The 21,713-nt window shown below is 37.7% G+C and overlaps 1 protein-coding gene across 1 annotated transcript in view; it reads left to right on the top strand.

Annotated features, from left to right (window-relative positions):
- PTPRN2 (protein tyrosine phosphatase, receptor type N2) overlaps positions 1–21,713 on the top strand; it is a 577,227-nt gene that overhangs the window by 134,150 nt on the left and 421,364 nt on the right. The gene's annotated exons all lie outside the window — the stretch shown is intronic.

Genomic DNA, 21,713 nt, shown 5'->3' with positions numbered 1-21,713 from the left:
TTTTCACACACAACCTTTATATTTCTACATAAAGAAGCCCATCATTTGCTATGCCACTGAAAGTTTGGCTTTGCATATTTTTTTAATGTGTTTTAAATTTTTTGCTCTTTATTTGGACAGAAGGATGCTTTCCACTACCAAAATAATAATGCGGCCTAAGTAAGATTACTTTTAGTGAAATTCCTTAGGGATAGATGCTGGCTCAATTCTCATCCACAACTTAGTCAATAAACTCAAGAGGTACGTATACTAGCTGCCAGTAAAAAAACTTCCAGATGACTTATAGACTTTTGGAATAGTAATTGAGTCCTACCAAAGCATTTAGGATAATTGCCATTCAAAACAAAAAAAAAAAACCAAAAATATTAAGAAGAATGCAGGCTGGAATTTGCAATGAGGACAATGAGTATATCTGTTCTGTCGAGGAAGGTGTCAGGATCATACCAGACAAGAAGTTCATTGGGTCTTTCTATGAGAGCTGGGGCAAAGAAAGCTAATGTGGATCATGGATACACAGATAAAAATAGTGATTTAGGGAGAGGGAAGTGATTTTGTCTATATGTATTGTGTTAGTCAGGCAACTACTGCAATATCTTGTTCGGTTTTGTGTCCACATTTATTTAAATTATGTTGACAAATTGAAAAAGGTAAACGAATGGACGAGAAAAATAATTTTGAGAGAATGCCTTATAGTGAGAAATTTAGAGCTCCATCTGTTCTGCTTCTCTCAAGGAAAGGCATATGATTTGTTTACAGCTCAGAAGGGCCTTAATGTGTTGAAAATATTGGTTGCCTCTATAATCTAGTAGAGAAAGACAAGATTTGGCTGGAGTAGCCTGGAAGCTGAATCCAGATGAATTCAAATTGGAAAGTAGAAACAAATAAACAAACAACAAAAGAAGTAGCCTTAATCACAGAGTAATACATCATGAAAAATGAAAGTCAACATGCTATTTTTTTATAAGACAGCCAAAGTACAGTATCATTATTGCCAAAATAGGTAAATAAACGAAAAATTATGCAAAGGATTATTCTACGTTGTCAGAATATCATCACCAGGAAATTTTGAAAAGATCTAGACTCAAATTTTGAATCTCACAGTAACAAGTCATAATATCAGAATAGCAGCCACTAACACTGATAAATATGATACTTCAATGTTTTGTACAAGCAGTAGGATAACAACCAGTGTGAACTGCTTGCTCCATCCTGTTGGAGCTGTGCTGGTCTCTTAAGCAGGATATGGCCTTTGAATTTAACCACTTGGGAGGAGACACATTTTCTTAACGTGCAGTGTTCAGGAGTCCCTACATCACATCACATCACATCACATCACATCACATCTTATCACATCACAGACCACAAGTCCGAACATGAAGCTTTGCACAAGCCCAGACAACCTGTTACGTGCCCACTTGAAAATGCCCTGTGCAGGGTCTCAAGCAGCCAAAACCTCTCATTGTGTCCTCCTACTTCTAGGAAGGCTGAACTCAGAGGTACTAGTATTATCATTTGCAGTTGAAATAACTTTTAAAACAGGGGTTAGCAAATAGATACAAAAAGTGTTAATTCTGCAAATAATGTGTTACAATTAGAAATCATCATTAATTAAACGAACTCGCTTACAGAATGAGGTATTTTCTTTGCAGCACGTCCAGGCATTCTCTTTACTTACATTTTTATTACTTGCAATTACAATTTATTACTTTCCATAAAAATGATATTTTTCAGGCATCCTAAGTTAAATGAATGATTCAATAATTTAAAACTGAGTATTTGTTATCTTTGAGGACTGTGAAAATGAATTGCACGTTGTTGAATTTAAAATGCCAATCTTGTGAATAAATCAGTCCCTGGGGGAGCCATGAGCAGCACTGTCACAAAGAGAGAAGGGAAGAGGTTGCAGGGTACAGATATTTACTTCTCTTATATTTATGGCCTGATAGTCAAAGAGGCTGAGCATTTGAAGATTCAACTGAAGTGAATCGAGTTGAAGGTGCTTCCCAAAAATTTAATCTTCATATATATGTTCACAGTTGACTGGAGGGAAAGAAAAGTTAAAGCAAAGAAATATAGGCAGGGAAAAGACTCGGGCATGAGAGGAGTCCAAGACATATGAAGTTAAATGTGGGCTGCTCTTTTGTGTCTTCAGAGATCAGAGATTCCGTTTTTGTCTGAGTGGAAAACTTCACACAGGTTTTGGAGAGAACTGGTCTGCTGTCCTGGACCAAAATCATTATGAGGGACACTTGGAGAGCTTGGATCTCACCCTGTTCGTGTGACTTTTCCTTCTTATGCAGAAGGTTGAAATGTTTCAGCATCCTTGGGGGTGGCAGATGCTGAATGAATGTAGGGCACTGTGTTATTAGCAGCAGTATCACTTCAATTACTTGTTTGCAGGGAATGCCTTGCATTCTCAACCACTTTGCTGAAGATTTTAGGAGGTGGGTTAAATGAAGTGCATATAGCACATGGAGTATTTTTTTCTGAATTCGGAGGTAACCAGATCAGTTCTTGTGCAATTTCTGCAAATTCATTTTGGTTTTTTCTCAAACCCTTGAACTAATCCAAAACATTGCAAATCAGATTCTTTGTTGTTTCGCTTCATGTGAAAACCAACAATCATGTATCATATAGGCAAATGTGAAGATGTTTTAGCATGATGATGCACAAGTTATTAATTTCTGCTGATTTAAACACGTGCATGCACACATATATTTTCAGTCTCTGTGTTGTTTCTCAGTTCAGAATCACATATGAAGGATTTTTACATTGATTTTTAAGGAAAAGGGAAAAGCTGAAGCTTTTGGCAAGAGCTGGGAATGTAGCAAATCTAATAACTGAGGGGGCTTGAATATGGAAACCAGCCTTATGTCTCTACCTTTGTCTAGAAGAGGAAGAGAGATTTTTATCATGCATGGATCTGTCACCTCCTTTGTTGAAAAGAGAATAAATATCCTGCCTAAATTATTTAAAAAAAAATTACCTCAGCTTTATCTGGAAAATATACATTATTCCCTTTTCAAATCAGTCATTTCTTCTACGCATGGCATCTCCTGCCATTCAATACCTTAATTGAAAGTGTAATAATTGATGCCCCATTTACAGATTTATTTCCTGCAGAAATAGTTTACACAGAGTCACAGATTCAGAAGATAAAAAAAGCATTCTGGTCATGGGCTTCTCTCCTCGACTCGCTGTGATGATAAAAGTGATTTCCTGTTAAACAGGCAGCCCAGAACTGCAGTCGCATGTGCACCAAGCTTCTGATTTACAGGGGTGCTTAGCACCCTGAGCTCCAGTTTAATTCAGTGGAAGCTTTAGCACCAATAAATTAAAGTCAAGTATGTGTTTGAACATATTTTATATACTGTGTGACAAGTTCTGATTACTTTCATTGTTGGCTAAACTCAAGTCTACATCCCCCCCCCCTTAGTAAGTATTTTGTGGTGTTTCTCATGCCTATATAAAATATTAGGAAAAAACTCAACAGCAATTCCCCTTCCCACAAAGCTCCTGCTCTTCTTATTCTGTAGATGCTTTAGCCTTTGCTTTAATGCACACAATGTCACAGGGTACAGAACATTGTTGGCAGAGGTTCAGCAGTGTTTATCAATGATGCATCTGACTCAGCCAAGTGGCACAGGTTTGCTGTCTTGTGACCAAGCTCAGAAATTGCTTAGAGAGTTATTCCTGTTTGCAACAGGGCAGATCTTGGAGGCACAGAAAATTCTTGAGACATCAGTGTTCATGATAATTAGGTTAACCAGTGTATGTGAGGCAATCAAGTGATCATATGCATGAGTGAGCTGATATGCAGAAGGTATCATATTATTAACCACTGGAATATCCATGTCCGAATAAGAAAAGTATCAGGACAATTAACAAGCAGAAGCTCCACACAAGAGGCATCATTATTATCCAGTACTGTATCATATTTTGTGTGTATTATAGACAATAATTATGATTATTAAAAATAACAATGAAAAAACCTTCTGAGGACTGCAAATCAAGCATTCAGAAGGTAAACAAATCTAATCCTGGCATTTCCTGCACTGTTTTAATTCAGCATCCTTCTGCTTATGTGTTACAGTCCAGTGTCTGATTCTATGATCACATACTATTTTTTCCACATAATCCCTGCATCGTTTAGTGCAGGAGAAGACCTATTCTTTGGATCACCTGGGATCAGAAATAGCTCCATTTGCAAGCTGATAGTTTAAACTCCTAGCAACCCAGACATGCCTACATAACCAGCAAGCTTATCTAAGGTCTTCTGTCTCAGGAAATAAATTAACCCTTTCAATCCCAATAGCTAACCATGAAAAAAAGAAGAGAAATCAAGTTGCACATGATTTTTATTTAACAGCTTTGCAATCTTTTACTGGTTTTTGTTTTTTTTTTTTTTTACAATTTGAAGTCTCATTAATCTCTTAAATATTTACTGGCAGTAGGCTGTGAGCAAGAGGGAGTAAGGTGTTGTCATAAATGAATTGCTGTCTATTTTGTTTCCTTTGAAAACTGTAGTTTTTATTTATTCTTATGAAAAAGAAATAATTCCACAATGAACTTGGACTGCTGCCTGGAATACAGGATCACAACTGCCTTTCTAGGAATGTGTTAAATCAAAGCAGAGTATATTCTTGAATTGAGATTTTTAATAGGAAATTTAAGTGGTTTTGAAACCCTAGTTACTGTGAACGCTGGAGGGAAGGAATGTGTTACTGTATCTACTTCTGAGCTGTATTTTGAGAGTCTGCATGAGTCGTCAAAGGTGCCTGTGTGAGATGTGACCTTTTCAGTTCATATTTATTATGTCTTCCCAAATACACACTGTGGCTGTACAGTGCCTGTCAACATTACATTTCGTGAAATAGTTCTCTGAAGGGAAGAGTTCTCTTTTGATACTTAAATACTCCCCTTCTGAAGCTGGTCCTGAAAAAGGTAAAACCATCGTGAGGAAAATTGTAAGAAGGAGAGGAAGAAACATGTTTAAAGTTCCTTCCTCTCTTTCTTTTTCAAAATCCTTCCTCCTCCTGTCTCATACTTCTTACTGTGATCTGTTCTTTATATTTTACTGTGTTCTTCTGGGGACTTTTTAAATAAATGAAATGCAAGTATCTCATCTCCAGTAAAAGACAATGCATTTGTACTGTGTTGTATATAGACCATGTAGGGCACCCCCCTCCTTCCCAGAATTGTCTTAACTACAGCACCTGGTTGTTGCTACCTGTCCTGATCATGGAAGAAGGTATTAAAACATTTTCAGCCTTTCCAAAACTGTCAGTGTCTCCTTCTAATTTGCAAAGCTCTGATTACAGCCCTTAAGCTCTCACTGGGTCTGGGTGTCTACAGTAGGGTGAATATAGAGGGATCAGAGCCACAGACAAGACATAATGAAATATATTTAAACCTATTGAAAACATGGAAAATATTGTGTTGTATGACCCTAGCTGCCTGATCAGTATGCCACTCTCTTTAAACATCATGGGTGGAGACCATTGGTTGGACTTGATGATCTCTGAGGTCCTTTCCAACCCGGCTGATTCTATGATCCTATGATTATGACCTACACTGGTTTGGTGAAGACTTGTCTCAAAGCTGAATTAAACAGTTTTGTCCCTTCTGAAAATGCTATCTGCAATTAAAAAAAATAACCATTAAGTGTAAATACGGAATGTGACATTCTGTGAAGTGAGTAGTTAGGATTGAATTGGTTTTGATTCTGAAGAAGAACATTTTGGAAACTCTTTTGAAAAATGTTGGTCAGTAGTGTGAAAAGTTAGTTCATTTATCTGAATGCATGAAAGGGTCATATCAGACATTCTGGTTCGTGTTGTTGCATTTTCTGAAATCTTGTAGTTAGCTCAGGCTATCAAAACCTTCAACAACTGTGCAGTTGTCTTTATAGTAATATGCCCTTCCTAAATCCCCACTGTGAAAACAGTTGTCCTCGGTGGGCTGGATCTCATCTTGTCTCGAGCAGCCTCATCTGTCTTACTGCTTTGCACTGCTGCAGACAAGCTGGAACAGCTATGAGCACAACTGGACTCTGACCAAGACCTCTGGGCAATCCCATAATGTTCCCAATAAATCAAAACAAACTGTCCAGCTGCTCTTTCATGTCCTCTCATTGTGCTGTATGTCTTGTTCGAAATGGGAGAAAGTCTGCTGTGGACCTCAGAGTATTTTGGCAGGGAAACAGAAACAGCCTCCGGAGCCTTCAGGTAGCAAGCCTGGATGACAGCAAAGCAGCTGGAAGGGATAAAGCTTGTGGCTGTCTAGGGGAGCTACACGAGTACTTGGAGAAGAAGGAACCATAGAGGAACACAGGGTCTTCATCTTTTGATTGCGGAGTGCACCCTCTCCAGTGTGGTGCCAACAGAAAGGCCAGAGCTAACTTTCATTTTAAGGAGTCTGTTTTACCCTCCACAAACACCACCAGCAAATAGCTAAGATTTACCACTTGCATGACTTTGATCTTTTTATTTATCTTCTCTTCATCCGTGAAAAAGTGATAACTGATCACCTGGAATATCCTCCACAGTCCTTGTGGGTGTACTTCAAATGGGATGTTGATGTAGATAAGTACACAACAGTATCTGTACATTAAATGTTCTGTGGGCCCCATCGTTTTTTGCTTGCATGGGCTTCACAGTCTTATGGCTCTGTGGGATGGAAACTAGATTACTCTTATTTTCTCATGTATGAATCAGCAGATAGTCCTATTCATTGTTTCTCATTGAGCAACTGGAAAAAAAACCCATAATGTCAAATATATTCCCAGACTACTTTATTTCTGTATTCTGAATTTCTGCAAAAATTTCTGCAGGTCTAACAGCTCTATAATGTATAAATCATTATAAACAAGGCTTGAAAGGAACTTCACTGTTTATACTATAACTTCCCTGCCCTTTAGCAGTGATGAAAACTGAAAATACCAATGCATCTTGAATTCAAAGGAGGAAAAAAATAGATGAGAGATCATAAAGGGGTAACGCGGTTCAGCTAGACTCAGCGTTTGGAATATTAAGCAGATTTGACCCATGCTGAGAAGAGTCTGAAGAGCAAATTCTTCTCAGCACCATCTCTTATGTCAGGACCCTGATTAACAAAGACATTTAAATAATGTCACTGCACTTCATACAATTTGAGCCTATTTTCTCTTTTGTGTAGCTTTTGAATGTAATTTTTTTTTTTACTTGCCATATTTGACCTCTGTGTCCTAATAGTGGCAAGCAATGATACTTTGAATTATTATGCTGAATATAAATGTAAGCTTCAAAACTAGCAAAGCTTTTGTTCCTTTCCTGATGAAAGCACAATTTTGCAGTTGCTTTAAATATTATATCTCTAAGTCTGCCATTGCTATTTCTACTAAGGATTTCTCAGTGAATTCATTAGAGGTGTCTGTTTTCATAGCCTGGCTTGTACAAATAAGAAGCAGGGATTTGAGAGTTCAGGGTGTATCTTGCTATGCTTAAGCTGCAGCAGCAGAACCTGGTTTTATGTTACTTGTGAGGAATAATGCAAGCTGAACTCGGAATTCCATCATTAGAGGGTTTAAGTCTCTAAGGCTAAAGCTAAGGCCAAGTTTTGATATTTGTTAATTCACCCGTGTGAATTAGTATTTTCCGGGGGGGCATACGGAATTTTGAAGGAGCAATTCTAGAAAGATAAAGGTAAAGAAAAGCCACATGTGTTTTCCAGGCATGTGAAAATAATTTCAAGGGTCAGTGGCTTCGCAGTTGGAATTAACAACATGGTAACAGAAAGAGGAAGAGGAGAAGGTGACCGCAGTTCCATTTTTTTATGTGTAATGCAGAGAACAGTGATGTGCAGAGAATGCTCCTAATGAAATAGTGCTTCTAGAAATAATGGCTTTGTCTCTTCATCACAAGGATAGCTTAATTTCTTTTTTTAAACCCTCCTAATAAGATTTATTTCTGGATGAAGAAGAGATAGAGGAGAAATGAGTGGACTAAACTGGTCTATTTCAAACTGTGTTTAGAGACTTAGGGCACAGCGAACTTCCCATGATGGCAATTTCAGCTTTCAAGTGGTTTTCTACATTTCTGGTTTTTGAAGAATGGAAATGAAACTGTTGTTCATTTGATTGAAATATTTGAAAATGGAAGTGATTTTAGTGAGAAACTGTTCTTCCCTTACTGAGTATCTAACACAGAGCTTGCCCAAAGCCTCTCTGCTACGTTTCAAGGTAGCCTGATCTGTAGGGAATGACTGCCAACTGCCCAGATGGAAACTCTAAATCAGGCAGCAGACAAATGTGGGATTGCCTCTGTGAAAAATAACATTTTTCAGCTGTTTTGCAGATTAGGAACCTGTCGTACTTCATCGCTGTCACACAACCCTAAACATTTTTTAGGGAGATACAGGGAACAGAGTGAAGAATATGAGATGACTAAACACATTCTTACGTAATAGGAAATTGTATCAGATTTAGATTTCATTGCAATCAATACCATGAACAGGCAGCGTTTCTTCCCTCAAGCTTTATTCCAGCCCCTTAATTCATTGTGTTTAGGGAACGTTAAATATTTCCCCAAATTATTCCAAATCAAGGCTGTCAGTTACAGTTGTATGGAGTCAACATCACAGGCTGGGAGGGTACAGAGAATCATTTCTTCCTTCCAGCAGGTTCTCACTTCACTGTCACAGAGCCAAAAAAGAGTTGGTGAAAGAGCAGCTTTCCAGCATCTTAACACCTGTCTTTCAGTAATTTGCAAACAGGGAGCTGGAATATTTCCTTTTATCAGTTGAGATATCTTCAGGGTTGGTGGGTGAAATGAAAGATTTTGCATTATGCCTTTGAAAACTTTGTACAACGTGTGATGATTTGCCAATATTTAGTGGCTGCCATGTAATCCGTCTCTCCTGTAAAGATCCAAAATATCCTGCTGTTGTTGCATTAAGATAACTATTTAACAAAGCATACAGGAATTAGAGAAAAAGAAGTGGTATGTGCTTAAGCATTTTTATAAGCTTTACAAATCGCTGTTTGCAGACATCAAACACAAATCTAAATGGTAAGCACAGTGGTTTTATCTTTCATTTAGAATAAAACAATGCAGTAATGTAATAATCACATTTTCTAAAGTCTCATGGAGCCCAAGAAACCTCTTCATACCAACTGCAACATACCATCCCCAGGGATGCTACTAAATAGAGTAAAATTGCTGACAGGTTATACATCCTATTTTATTTTTTCTGGTGAATGTGTTCTCTTTAACTTGGAAATAAAAAGTAGCAAAGTATCTCATCATCTTTTTGTCTTTCATTTTCCTGGATGTGTGCTTGAGAAGTCATGCTTTGCTCATCATCACCATTTAGACTGTGGGGGTTTTGTTTCATTTTGAACTACTCCCATTTCAGTTTTCCATTCTGAGGCAATTAGCAGCCTGGAAGCTGTCAATAGATGGAGACTAATTTTTTTTTTTCTTATTTTACTATGATGATTTCTTCTACCAATAAGCAGAAAGTCTTGATTTGAATCCTTGCTTTTTTCCATTTCACTTTATATTTTATCAATTAATATTGCCCCAAGATTTCATGCATCATTGCAATGTCATTTCTATGACAAACTCTACCAGTTGTTTTCTGTTTAATTAACATGTTCAGCACTGTTTGGGAGTGAAACAAGTGTAGGTTTTGCTAAGAAGAGATGCTGGTTCTGGTTAGGGAGGGAGGTGCCATGAAGAGAGTTGTGGGCCAAGTCAGAAGAACCACATGTCCAATTTCTCCCCAGAAGAAAAGATTCTTGTGAAAGGAAAGAGAGAGGGCTGCATCCCCTACTGTCCATGGCTGGAGGGTTTAAGGTGCTGTGGGGATTATAACTCCAAAGGAGAGAGGCTTTCCACTCTGTATCTGCATGGATTCTCTTTATCTGGTCTCTTTTTTGCCCTGTGCTGACAGCATTTTTCCTCAGGGAAACAAATTCCCCTAACTCTGAGAAATCCACCGTGGGCAAAAAGATGATGTAGTTGCAGCTCTGCCACAGAAACATGTCATTACCCTAAGCCAGCTGACATGCTCTTGAAGAATAGCATTTGCTGTATAATTCAGAACCCTGACTAGACTACCCCATACTCTTTTAAACCATGACTGTTACAAAACCAGATGGAAAACAAGGGTGCTGCAATGCTTTCCTTAGAAAAGCATTTGGGTTGTGCCATGTCAGGCACGACAACAAATCTGGACTTGCTGCTAACAGAGCAGCTCCACTTTTGGAGATGGGCATCCCACTGACACTGAGCAGATTGTTCCACAATTCACTGGTGGCATTCAAGAAGTTAGAGGAGATATAAGATTTTCTTTTTGCTCAGATTTTGTGTTTCATTTTTCTGGGAATTCGAAGATATAATTTAAAAAATCAGAATTATCATTCGGAAAATGAAGGGTACATATTTTGGAAACACAAATCCACAGTGCACAGTATTGCCTGATGTTATGCCGGAATAGTTTCTACATTTTGTTAGAATAAGTTATTATAACTTTATATTTTGATTTTTAGTTTATTTTATATTTATATTTATTTCAAAAGCTGATCAAAAATGTGATACTAAAACCATATCAAAATCAACTGTTTGGTTTTGGGTAGCATATGGTTGGACACTGCAAAATATTCCAGTGCAGAATGGAAGTAAGTTTATGGGCTTTGTAGTAGTGTATTTCTCAGAGCTTACAATTAAAGTCTAAAAAAGCCATAGACAATTTTTCCTGTTGTTCTTGAACTTTTGTATTTAGAGTAAATTTTCCTTTCTTTCCTTGGTGCTTCTGGTGCATTGCGTGTGTGTTTATGTTGCGTGTTTTTCTGAACAGGTTTTTAGAATTTGGACTCAGATCCAAACACATGAATTCTTCAAGGGCAAAGGCAGCATCACTTGTCATTGATTCTGCCAAGCATTTAAGAAGAAGTGACATTTACCGGGGCTTGTTTTGAAGATTTATAAATGCAATATAGATTTGGCAAGAATAGCTGCTTCAATAAACGTTGTGCTGCAGCCTGTAAGCATGGGCTTTACCACCAGCACATTCACTAGCACTATGTCATCCAAGTAAAAATAAATATTCAATAAACAATTTATTAGGGATGTGAGCTCACTTCTGCTTCATTCCACTTGGAAAGTCTTGACATCTGTTGACTACATAGTGTTGTTAAGGACACAATGAAATGAAGACAAATTAATTGTGGAATTGTCAAAACTATGTCAGGGACACTTTCCCTGGCTAACAAAAATGATGCAAAGAATAATAGGAGAAGTGATATATCTAGGCTGTATACATGAGGGTGTTTGGTATAACAGCTAGGGATAACTGAATCCTAACATCTGACAAGTTATTCTTTCATGGGCCTGACTTCTGTTTTATGAAAAATGCTTTGCATTCCTCAGGGGCATTTGAAGAGCTTACACTAAAAGTAAACAGGATTTACAACCAGCATGGTCCTCATTTGGACTATCAGATCTGTGTGATATGACATTAATATGAATGATAACAGGAGTAACAAAAAAATCACACTGCTTCCTATTCCTGTTAGCAATGTGAGGCCATGTAGCGTGGGGAGAGTGGGAAAGGGTCCCCTTTAGCTTTTTCAGTACAACAGTCACACAAGTTTCCATTCAGGAGGGGTTTTGTGCACTCATTCATCCAACCACATCCTGCAAAGCCTCGTGACCTCCAAGGCTGCACAAAATGTGGGGCAAACCCTGTTCTGGGCAACTGTCTAGCTAAACTTCACCAGTACTGATGGAGAGAAAGGTTTTTTGGAGTGTGTTTATTCACAGAAGAACCTGCTCAGTCTCTAGGGAAATAAGTGGCCCTGCTTCTGTGTCAGGTGCCACTGGGGGAATCCTGGGTGACATTTGAGTGTGCAGGAGTGGTGCTCTAGGAGCAGGGACACCTGAGGACTGCAGCACACCTTGTACTGGTGGTGGTGCTCAGGCAGCTGAAAGCTGGTGTATTGGGACAATCTTATTTACCCTGGCTGTAATGGGGATCACAACCTTCCCCCCCCCAAATTACACACACACAAAGTATATAAACATCACAGTCAACAAAACAGATTTTTCCTAAATACAAAATAAGTGTGAAAAAGATTTGTCTTTTGTATGACATATCAATGTGGATAAGAATATCTTTGCTGTAATCTTGGAAATCTTGACCAAATGTACTTTAAATCAAACAGAATGATCAAAAATTATCTTTCTGAGTAACACAATACATTCGGCACCTAAAAATGTCATAGATTCAAGGGCATACCTTGGTACAGCATAGAGCAAAATGGACCAAACCTAACTCCCTGCTAAATATAACGTAAAGTACAAAATCTCAGTCTTATTTGGCTGTCAAGACAGATGTCTTCACTTTATATGTTTGAACCTTTGGCATTTAGCTGAGAAGTAATTGAGGGAAGGAAATATTTTTTTTTTAATGTCATATAATGTATGTAAAGTAAAATCTATAAATATAGTTTATATAGAGACATAGAAATAAATGGTGAGTAGTAATAGTAAATTAGCAATAAATCATTGAATTTGCAATTCCCTGTGTTTCTGTTTTATGTGTCACAGTAAATAACACAAGATAATTCTAGATTCCAGTTTACTCCTTGCAACAAATAGTCCTACAGTATAAAATAAACTGATTGTTTCTCTAGATAAAAAAAGTATTTTTTTCTGTTTGAAAGTCCTAACACTGTGTGAGATAATGTGAATAGGGAACAGCAGATGAAGGCAACACGTAAATGGATGAAGTAGGACATTTTCAATAGTTTATTCACTCATTGCTCTTTCCTTTATGTGATTTGTGCCTTTTGGGGCCACGATAGTGAATATTTTGTAGGTAAGTTGCCTTCCTGAGCAACTGATTCAGTTCCTGATTTGGGGAACTGAATCACAAGCATTTTGGAGTGAGAAGAGGACAGTTCTTAGTGTTTTTATTCTGATATTAGAAACCACCATGGAGGAATGTATGGAACTCTTGGACACCTTAGTTACTCTTGGTTACATTTTCGGGTAGAGTCGCTTAAAGTTTCTTTACTAAGAAACAGAAATCTGGTCAGTGACACAGAGATCTTACTTTAAATAACAATATACTTGTAAAACATATGTGATATTCTGGCATTTTAACTTCGTATCTTTTGTTGTGAATCAGCTTAAACTGCTCTCAGAGCAATCAGATTGATTGCTGCAGGTTTCATCTCTCATGATTGTTATAACATGGGGGTAGCACTGCTGTTAATTAAAGCTACATTACATTTTCCAGTATTATTTATATGCCTATTGGAGTAGGTTATAGATGAATAGAATAATCAATGTTCCTTTCTTATTACGTTTATGGCTCCCTTAAAAAGAATTAATATGCAGGTTTTGGTTTTTTTAAACATGGGAGAAAAATGCATGTGACATTTAACCAGAATACCCTGAGGAAGTGGAAAATAAGGCACATGAATGTTCCACCACCTCAAAAGTATGGTAATAGGTAGCAGTCGATTATCTAGAAATATATCATTATTTCTTAAAGCTGGCAGCCAGTGATCGGAAGACTTATCTTCTGTAACAATACTAAGTGTGAGAGAGACACATGAGCTACATCACCAATGTTTCGAAATGCTTTAACATCATTGCTGCTTCACCTCAGCGTTTGCTCTGAAGGAGATTTGCTGCTCTGTACAGATTCAGAACTGCTGATGGACAAATTCCTGGAATGAATGGTGTTTTTGAAAATATATTCAATTCTTTATATTTATTAAATAATAGAAATACACTGAAGTTAATTTAAAAAGCAACTACCTGCCACTTTTGCAACGAATGTGGGTAGAGCCCTTCCCAAATCTTTGTTCGCGAAGCCCAGCCATGACCTGCCACTTAGTTCACACCACATTCCAGCAGCTCCTGGTGGACTCTGCTTTTCTCGCTGTTCCTTGTTTGTGCCAGCCCAGTTCTACAGCATTGAGATACTTCATGAAATGCAGTACAACTTTAACCCCTGAAATTGTGTTTTGTTCTCTCTGTGATGCAGATAGAGAAGTGAACTTCGGAGCCTGTGCTGCATTACGGGTCGAAGGGCAGATTCAAAAGGAGGCAAGTGTGCTCCTGGTCCCTCCTCATGGTGCTCCCCCCTCTGTGGCTCAGCCTGCAGGTCCAGGCTACACCTCAAACCATGATTTTTGCCCAGAGGAAGTTCTCTATAGTTCATAGTGAGAACAGAGGGTATAGCGGGTCTGTGCAGTTAGGGTTACACCTTGGTGGCAGGAAATTATTGGAGCTATTTCAGAATATTCATATTTTAGCTGAACAGAGAACTCACAAGGGTAAAATTGCTCCCAAGACTGATAGGAATTTCATGTTCCCTCTGTATGCTTTATTTCAATGTTATATCATTGTTTCTTTTTTGAGGCATTTTGTTAGTCAGACTTTTTATTAAATGACATTTAAACCTAACTTCTCTGTATAGTTATGAGCAAAAAATGATGAAGCTTTTTGAGTGAAATACTGTTATTAATGGACATCAACAGCAACTGTGCTCATAAAGACTCAGATTTTATAGGCTTTAAGTTCATATCTGATTATTCCAGCTCTTCCTGTGTAAATATTTTAATTCACTGTCAGTCTTGCTCAAAAAAATAATTTAGAGATTAAAAAAAAAAATTTCTTAGTAGCCTTGTGGTACACTGTGGTAAAACTGAATCACAGCTTGGAGCGTGGCATATTTTAAGTGTTCAGAGATATCAACCTCAGAAGACACTAAAGAAGTTAGAAAGAAATCAGAGTACGTGCAGCTGACAAAGCATCAGCGGGAATCCATGAATCAGCACTATATGAATTGTCCAAAAATGTTATTAAAGCTCACTAAGATATTAACTGGATGCAACAAGGGAAGGAAACTGAATACCATGTTGAAAATCATGGCAGTCAGAGCTTCTCTCACTAAATCCTTTTCATTGTTGACTAAAATAAGTAAAATAATATAATTTTTTCCCATAAACACCAGCTAAAACATGGGCAGACACTGTACCTTGGCTTACAAATGGTATGATGATTTGTCAATTGTATTTTGATTATAAATCAGAGCCCTGAGATGCAGAGACTGAAAAGGCTTAAATGAAAAAAATTATCTGTCATGCAATGGACAGTAATTACATCCTCCATTGCAGTAGGTTGGAGGGTCAACACCCATAAAGTTTAGGTGCACAAGAGAATAAAAAAGAAGATAATTCAAATACTCCTCTGGCTGAAAATGCTATGTTACCTTGCAGGGCTGCACAAATTCACTGTGTGAATTTCTCTACATGGGGTGAATTCGAAATGAAACCTGGGGAGCCCTCATCAGATTTTGGGGGAGCAGCATGACCTGCAGATTGTTGATCTTTGCTTCAGGCAAACTGGCTTGGCTAATGCACTTACCTGGAAAACTCCCAGCTTTAGGCCACCATGATCCTTACAAGGTTCCTAAGGGAACCCTCACTTCTGCCACTGCTGGGCTTTTATTAATGATAATAGCACCAATAACAATTATTGTTATTGTTATTGCTGTGGAAAGAGGCTCTGCAAATGCATGCAATATATGGCCTCTCCCAGGAGGAATTTACAGTCCAAGAGAGATGGCTTAAAAGTGGAAAATGGGGGATATGGTTCCCCACAAACTGTATATAGAGTTTTTGCCAATCCTTTAAAATAAACAAATTATCTTTTATCTGCTTTAGTTCGTCATGCAGGAGAGGGCATGGTGAGTAGGAGATCAAAGGCCTTTGCTAGGGAAAGTGTTTCAGGTATGTTGGATTTCCTGATGCGGTACACTGGGAGTATCCTGGAGAAGCCTTTGCTCTGACTCATTGTAACCCTCCCTCCACTCCGTCAGCATGTGCTCTGTGCTTCCTTCTGAAAGTCTTATGTTCCCAATCAAATGTGGAGGTGCCCTTGCAGCTGCAGCCATTGCTGTCCAGCCTGGTGTGGCACCCCTGGGTATTGGCTTTGCATGTGCAGTTCAAAACACTCCTCTGACAGCCGAAAATTGATTTTTCACAAATGTCAATGAGAGTTCAGCAGTTACATAAAATGGGGGTGAGAAACCCTGTGCAGAGCTGAAAGAACAGTTCTGCTCATAAGCATTTAAAAATACATGAAGAACTGCAGATTTGAGATGAATTTGCTAGAATAAGCATAACCTGTATATCCACTTAATTTTCTATACTGATTTAAGTGCTGGGACATTTTCGACCAATTCTACCTTGTTACAGGTGATGTTTTAATTCCCAGACTGAAGACACTTCAAAAGTCCTTTCCCAGGAACCATATTTTTCATGACAAGAAGGCTGTCATCCTACTGTTAGCATGAGATGAAATGGATAAAATAAAATGAGAAGGAAAACCTGCTGATTTTGTATGCATTGTTAACTACTATTTGGACAATATCTCCATTCTTAGCATTGTATAGTCTAGTATTACAACCAGTTTCTGCATACTTGAGATCCTGTGTCTGAGATGAATGGAAGTGTATAGTGATGGTAAGACATTTTGGAAAGGAATAATGTAGAAAAGGAAGGAGAAAGGAAGAGAAAAATGAAAGATATTTTGACAGAAACTGAGAGATCGTCAATTCTTATTCTAAAAGGGGATTGCAGAGGATTAACATAGTAAAGAGAACTGTTTTGCATTGTAGAAGTCACATCAGACCTTTTGGGTTAAATTTGGAATAGTTACATGCATCTTGACGTGATTGTCAGCTACCACAGCTGGGTTCAAAGCTCGGTGAAACAAGTAAAGTAGTCTCATCTTTATTTTAGTATCACTATTTTGAGTGCATGTGAATATTTTTTCATGTTCATGAAAACTCCTTGGGCTGACAGCACTGAGGAAATGTCTGTGCATAGTGCAGGGTCAGAAGGAAAGGGTGGAATAGAAGGTGCACCTTTACTCACCATATATTATAGTTGATTGGTTTTTAATAAATATGTCACAGCCTAGACACAGCAGAAAGACATTCAAGTTAAGGGTGTGATTGACCATGAGTTAAATTAAAGTTGAACATTACTATGAAATTACAACCATGCAAGACAACCTCTCTTCCTTCCTCAAAATAATTTCTGAGAAAGGAATGATCTGCTTTCAGATTGAGTCAACAATTTGTGGAAAGCTTTATACAACATGGTGAATAGTATGGGACTTATCTCAAGGATTTGGGAAGCCTTTCATGTATCCATTCTGTTCTAGTCTTTGGAAAGCAGTCTATTCTAGGTCGAAGTCAGGAGATATATTTTGCATTATCATATTATTCTTTTATTACTATCAGCTCCAGTGGCAGAGAAATCTTATGTAACACTTGGAAACTTTCTCTTGTATAAACCAATTATTTGTAGCTCTCTACAAGAGCTGAAATAAAAGTAAGGAAACATTGCATACTGAGTCCTGTGAGAGCACTTTATAATAACTTTGGCAAATGAAGCACTCATTTGGCTTTTTCAAATAATAGAAATTTCAAAAAACTGAAGAAAAAAGCCTTCCCTCCACCTTCTGGGATAGTTACTTAGAGTAAATTAAAATCAGGGCTGTAAGCAGATCATGCTGGTAATTTAATTCTGTGGAGATTACCACTTTTATGTATAATAAAACAATGTATGAAAATTTGAAGCCATAATCCTTAGGCAGCCCTTTCATCTGTTCATTCAAACGGAAGCTCTTTGCCTGTGAGTGAATCACTGCTGAATGTAGCAACTGAAATTCCTCAGTATTAGAAAGATCCCAGTAGAAACTCCAAAAGAGGGCAACAAACTCAGCAGAGCAAGTCCAGTACTCGGCACTGGAAAAGGAAAGGAAAAAAACCAAAAGCTTTAGAGGATTTTCAGGAGAAGGTGACCACAGTTCCTACTGAAATGTATGGGACAACGGCGGAGATGACTGTTTATAAACCCCAATCATCTCTTCAAATATAGTCTGTACCAGATCCTTGTCATCTAGGAGGCAAACACAAAGTCTGACCAAAGCAAACATATTCAATTAGAGTAAGTTTTCATGGAAGTGTAGTGGAAAGTGTCTTGACAAATTTTCTTCCAGTTTTGTAGAAACCATCTTTAGTCACAATTTTCAGTACAAGTGAATATTCTAATACAAAGATACAGAGGAATTAAAAGGTTGTGGTTTAAGAACTGGGTTTAACTTCTCTGTCGTTATTTTTGCCATGAACTTATTGCAAGTTGCATTGCAAAATTGCTTTTGGACAAAGTTCTATTTTAAGAGGAAACACCAGGATTTTATTTTTTGGCTTCAATTTTAAGTAGAAAATACAGCAATAGCAATTGAAAGACTTCTTTTGTTATACACACAGCTACCTCAGCATTAAAGCTGCAATTTTGACTTAGCTGGAGCTGAAATATATGAACATTACTGGGTATGTCCTTGAGCTCTGAAGAAGGAGGTCTGGAATGAGAACAAGTGCGGGTCCTTTGGAGAATGTGGAAAGGCAGCCTGCAGAAAGGCATGTCTATACATTGACCTGTCTGTTGTGAAAATAGGGAAGAAAGCCAATCATTCCCAATTCTGCAGACATTCTGACAGCTAAAGTAGGCATTAACAATTTGCAACACATGGCATGGGGGATGAAAGTCTCTGAGCTCTACAGCTGAGAGTTTCCTGGCTGAAATGAAGTAGCAGTTGAAGGTATTTCAGAGAAAAACTTATTTTATAATCCACCATGCAGGGACAAAATGGATAACATTACCGAAAAATGATGTCACAACTCAAAAATAGTACCTGTTCTGGCTTCAAGTCTCAATAATTCTGGGTTTTTTTGGCCTGAGTTGGGAATAGGAGCAGGAAGATTTGCACAGCCAGATCTTTAGGCAATGAGAACTGTTCTTTCCTTAAAGGACTTAAATTGAGCTCTTTTGAGATCTCCTTTGCAGTGTTAAAAAGCTGTTGGTTTTCTTGCTTAGACCTTCAGAGGAAGGGAAGATTATTTGTATGAATAATTCTGAACTGGAATAAATTGAGACAGAGAAGTAGCAGATGAATATTTTCAACTGTTGCTATTACAATTTACATGCATTAAAGATGTGGTCAGGTATATTTGGAGGGACATCAAGTTCCTTTAAAATGGAAAACAGAGTCAAAAACATACAAAAGAATACCATTCCTTAGAAAAATTGAACAGCTGAGAGAAGAAAATATGTATTTGAATTCTGATTATTTTTCAATAATTCTGTGTAATTGTTATAGCAGCAAAGCCAATTAAGCAGGTTAAGTGAAATTGTATGATAAACGTGAAAACAATTTTTACTTTAATTTTGGAGACAGAAACTAATATTATCTTTACCAGTGTGAATCTGTGAAACTGTTTTCTTCACTATTTACTCTGCTTGCTTTTGATTTGATTTCAACCAATAAAATAATTCTTAGACATGCACTCTCGGTTGACATAGTCATGCTAAGTGTTGAACATAATGGTTAAAACAAGAGTAATTTCATTACCTTTTTGTGGTTGTGGTTAATAATAATAATAAACCATTCTGTGGGAAGAAAAGATCTGGGGAGATACCTGATGATAACAAGGAAAGACTGTGACGTGGCTAGAGTGACTCCATTAGTTTTGATTTTGCAGGTAGGGTTTACTAAAGGTATTAATGTCTTGCCTTCAGTGTCTTTATACTGGCATTCCCTTTTCACATACATTTAGCTTACGGAATTCCAATTGAAATAAAAAAATAATTAAACCTTGGACTGACACTGGTGAAAAGCGCTGCTTTTTGTAGGGGTCATGTGTACCTATGGTTGGTTTTCATTGGGTCCCACTCCTATCAGTGATGTTCAACTGAGAGCAGTTTGGTATCTGCTGCTGGTGTTGTCACCGTATTTGCGTCACTGCGGTGTCTGCCAGACTCCTTCTCTCTTTCCTTGACATTGTCCGTCTGTGGGAACTCACGGCTGGGAGACTCCGGTCCCGGCAGACCTGCCGCAGGGGGGATGGTTAATCAGGGGCTGGGAGTCCCCCCAGCCCGTTCCCCATTACTGACATGGAAGTAATGCGTGTACAAGAGCACTGCTGTGATCCTGCTCAGTCACTGGACAGAAATTGTAATAATTGGGTGGCGCGGCCGGAGCTGGCGCGAGGTGTGACGGCAGAGACAAAGGGGACAGGAAATCACCGTACGGCGTCATATGCTCCTTCTCAACCTTAACTCTGATTGCAGCTGTCAGCGTGCCATTATGGTTCTTCAACGTGCTGTTTTATTCAGCTCAGTGTGTGGGAGATATTTTTTTGAAACTGAAACAATGCTGGAAAATGATTGGCATAAGGTTTCCTTTAGGCACGCTGCAGTTCCTGAGACTGTTGCATAAGAAACAGTAGCATTAACTTACTGACAAGGGGATTTTTGATTTAGTTAAAATCTGTATTTTTCATCCATGTCATGTTTTAACTCTGCAGTGAGGTAGAAGCGCTGGAGATACAGCTGAGAGAACATATTCCATTAACTCTACTTTCTTAAGATCTATAACAAGTATTCTGTTTTTCTTTCATCTATTTACTCTCTTTTAATGCCACACTTATATTTTTTTACAGCATTAAGGATGGTTTGAAATGCATTAGGATAAAATGTTAAAATAGTGCTACAGGAGAAAAAATATATTGAAGATAACAAAAGACACACCATTCTCATGACCAGTGAGAACTGGCATCACAATTATTTCCTATGACCAGTGAGAACTGGCATCACAATTATTTCCTATGCTATTTTACTGAAAACATTGGTTTTTGGAGGCATAAAAACCTGCATTGCTCAGGACTGAGAGAAATTAATTTCTTGTCTGTATGTTCAACTCCATGGTTGAACTCTTCTTGCTTTAATTTAAACCAAGCTCTTCTGAGTAATTATGTTTATTATTCTTCAACGTTTATGTTATTTATTGTGAATTTTTAAGCCTTTAGTAGGGTAACTATTAGCTTAGACTTAGAAAGAGAAACTCTAGTGATTTTGGACACATAGTTAATAAATTAGTAGTTTTATGGCTATGCTAATTATTTTAGTTTATATGTACTTTAGCTGAACTTTTTTATGTTGCACGTTCTTCTAAACTGAAAAGTTGTCTTAATTTTTCTCCTTCATGAATTTATAAAACAAACAGAAATATGTAGTGTTAAGCAACAGTGAATTAATATATTGAATATATTGAATATATATATAACATATATAACTCTATATACACATATATCTCAACTGTGTTTTAAAAATCATTTTAATAACATTACACCAAAATAATCATAGGTTCATGGTGACTCATTTTGTACGTTCACATAAAAACATGTTCTGCGCATGGTGATGCTTTAGCTGTATCTGAAGAGACTGCCCATGCCAACAATCCTGATGTCTGCAGATGGAGATGGAGTTTATAACGTGTGTGTGAATAGGGACTGAACCAGAAATCCTCCTTCCAAGTTCTAACAACTTCCCTTCCTGGTTCCAACAAGCAGATCCAACAGCTTCCATCTGGTGCTAGAGAGGATTGTTCTTTAGGTGGTTCTTACAGGCAGATACTATATATATATATATATGAAAATACTATATATATATATATACTATATATATTCAGGATAACCGTATCTGGAACTTTTATCGATATTCATTTGAGAGATTTGTGGTGTTTCGCTGCATGTGGCATAAAAGCAGAAATTCTCTTCAATTATGTGATATTTAGCTATTA

Source organism: Lepidothrix coronata, unplaced genomic scaffold (assembly GCF_001604755.1).
Source record: "Lepidothrix coronata isolate B3197 unplaced genomic scaffold, Lepidothrix_coronata-1.0 Scaffold74, whole genome shotgun sequence".
NCBI lineage: Eukaryota > Metazoa > Chordata > Aves > Passeriformes > Pipridae > Lepidothrix > Lepidothrix coronata.
The sequence above is the reverse complement of the archived record's forward strand: the minus strand, read 5'-3'. Positions and strand labels throughout refer to the sequence as shown.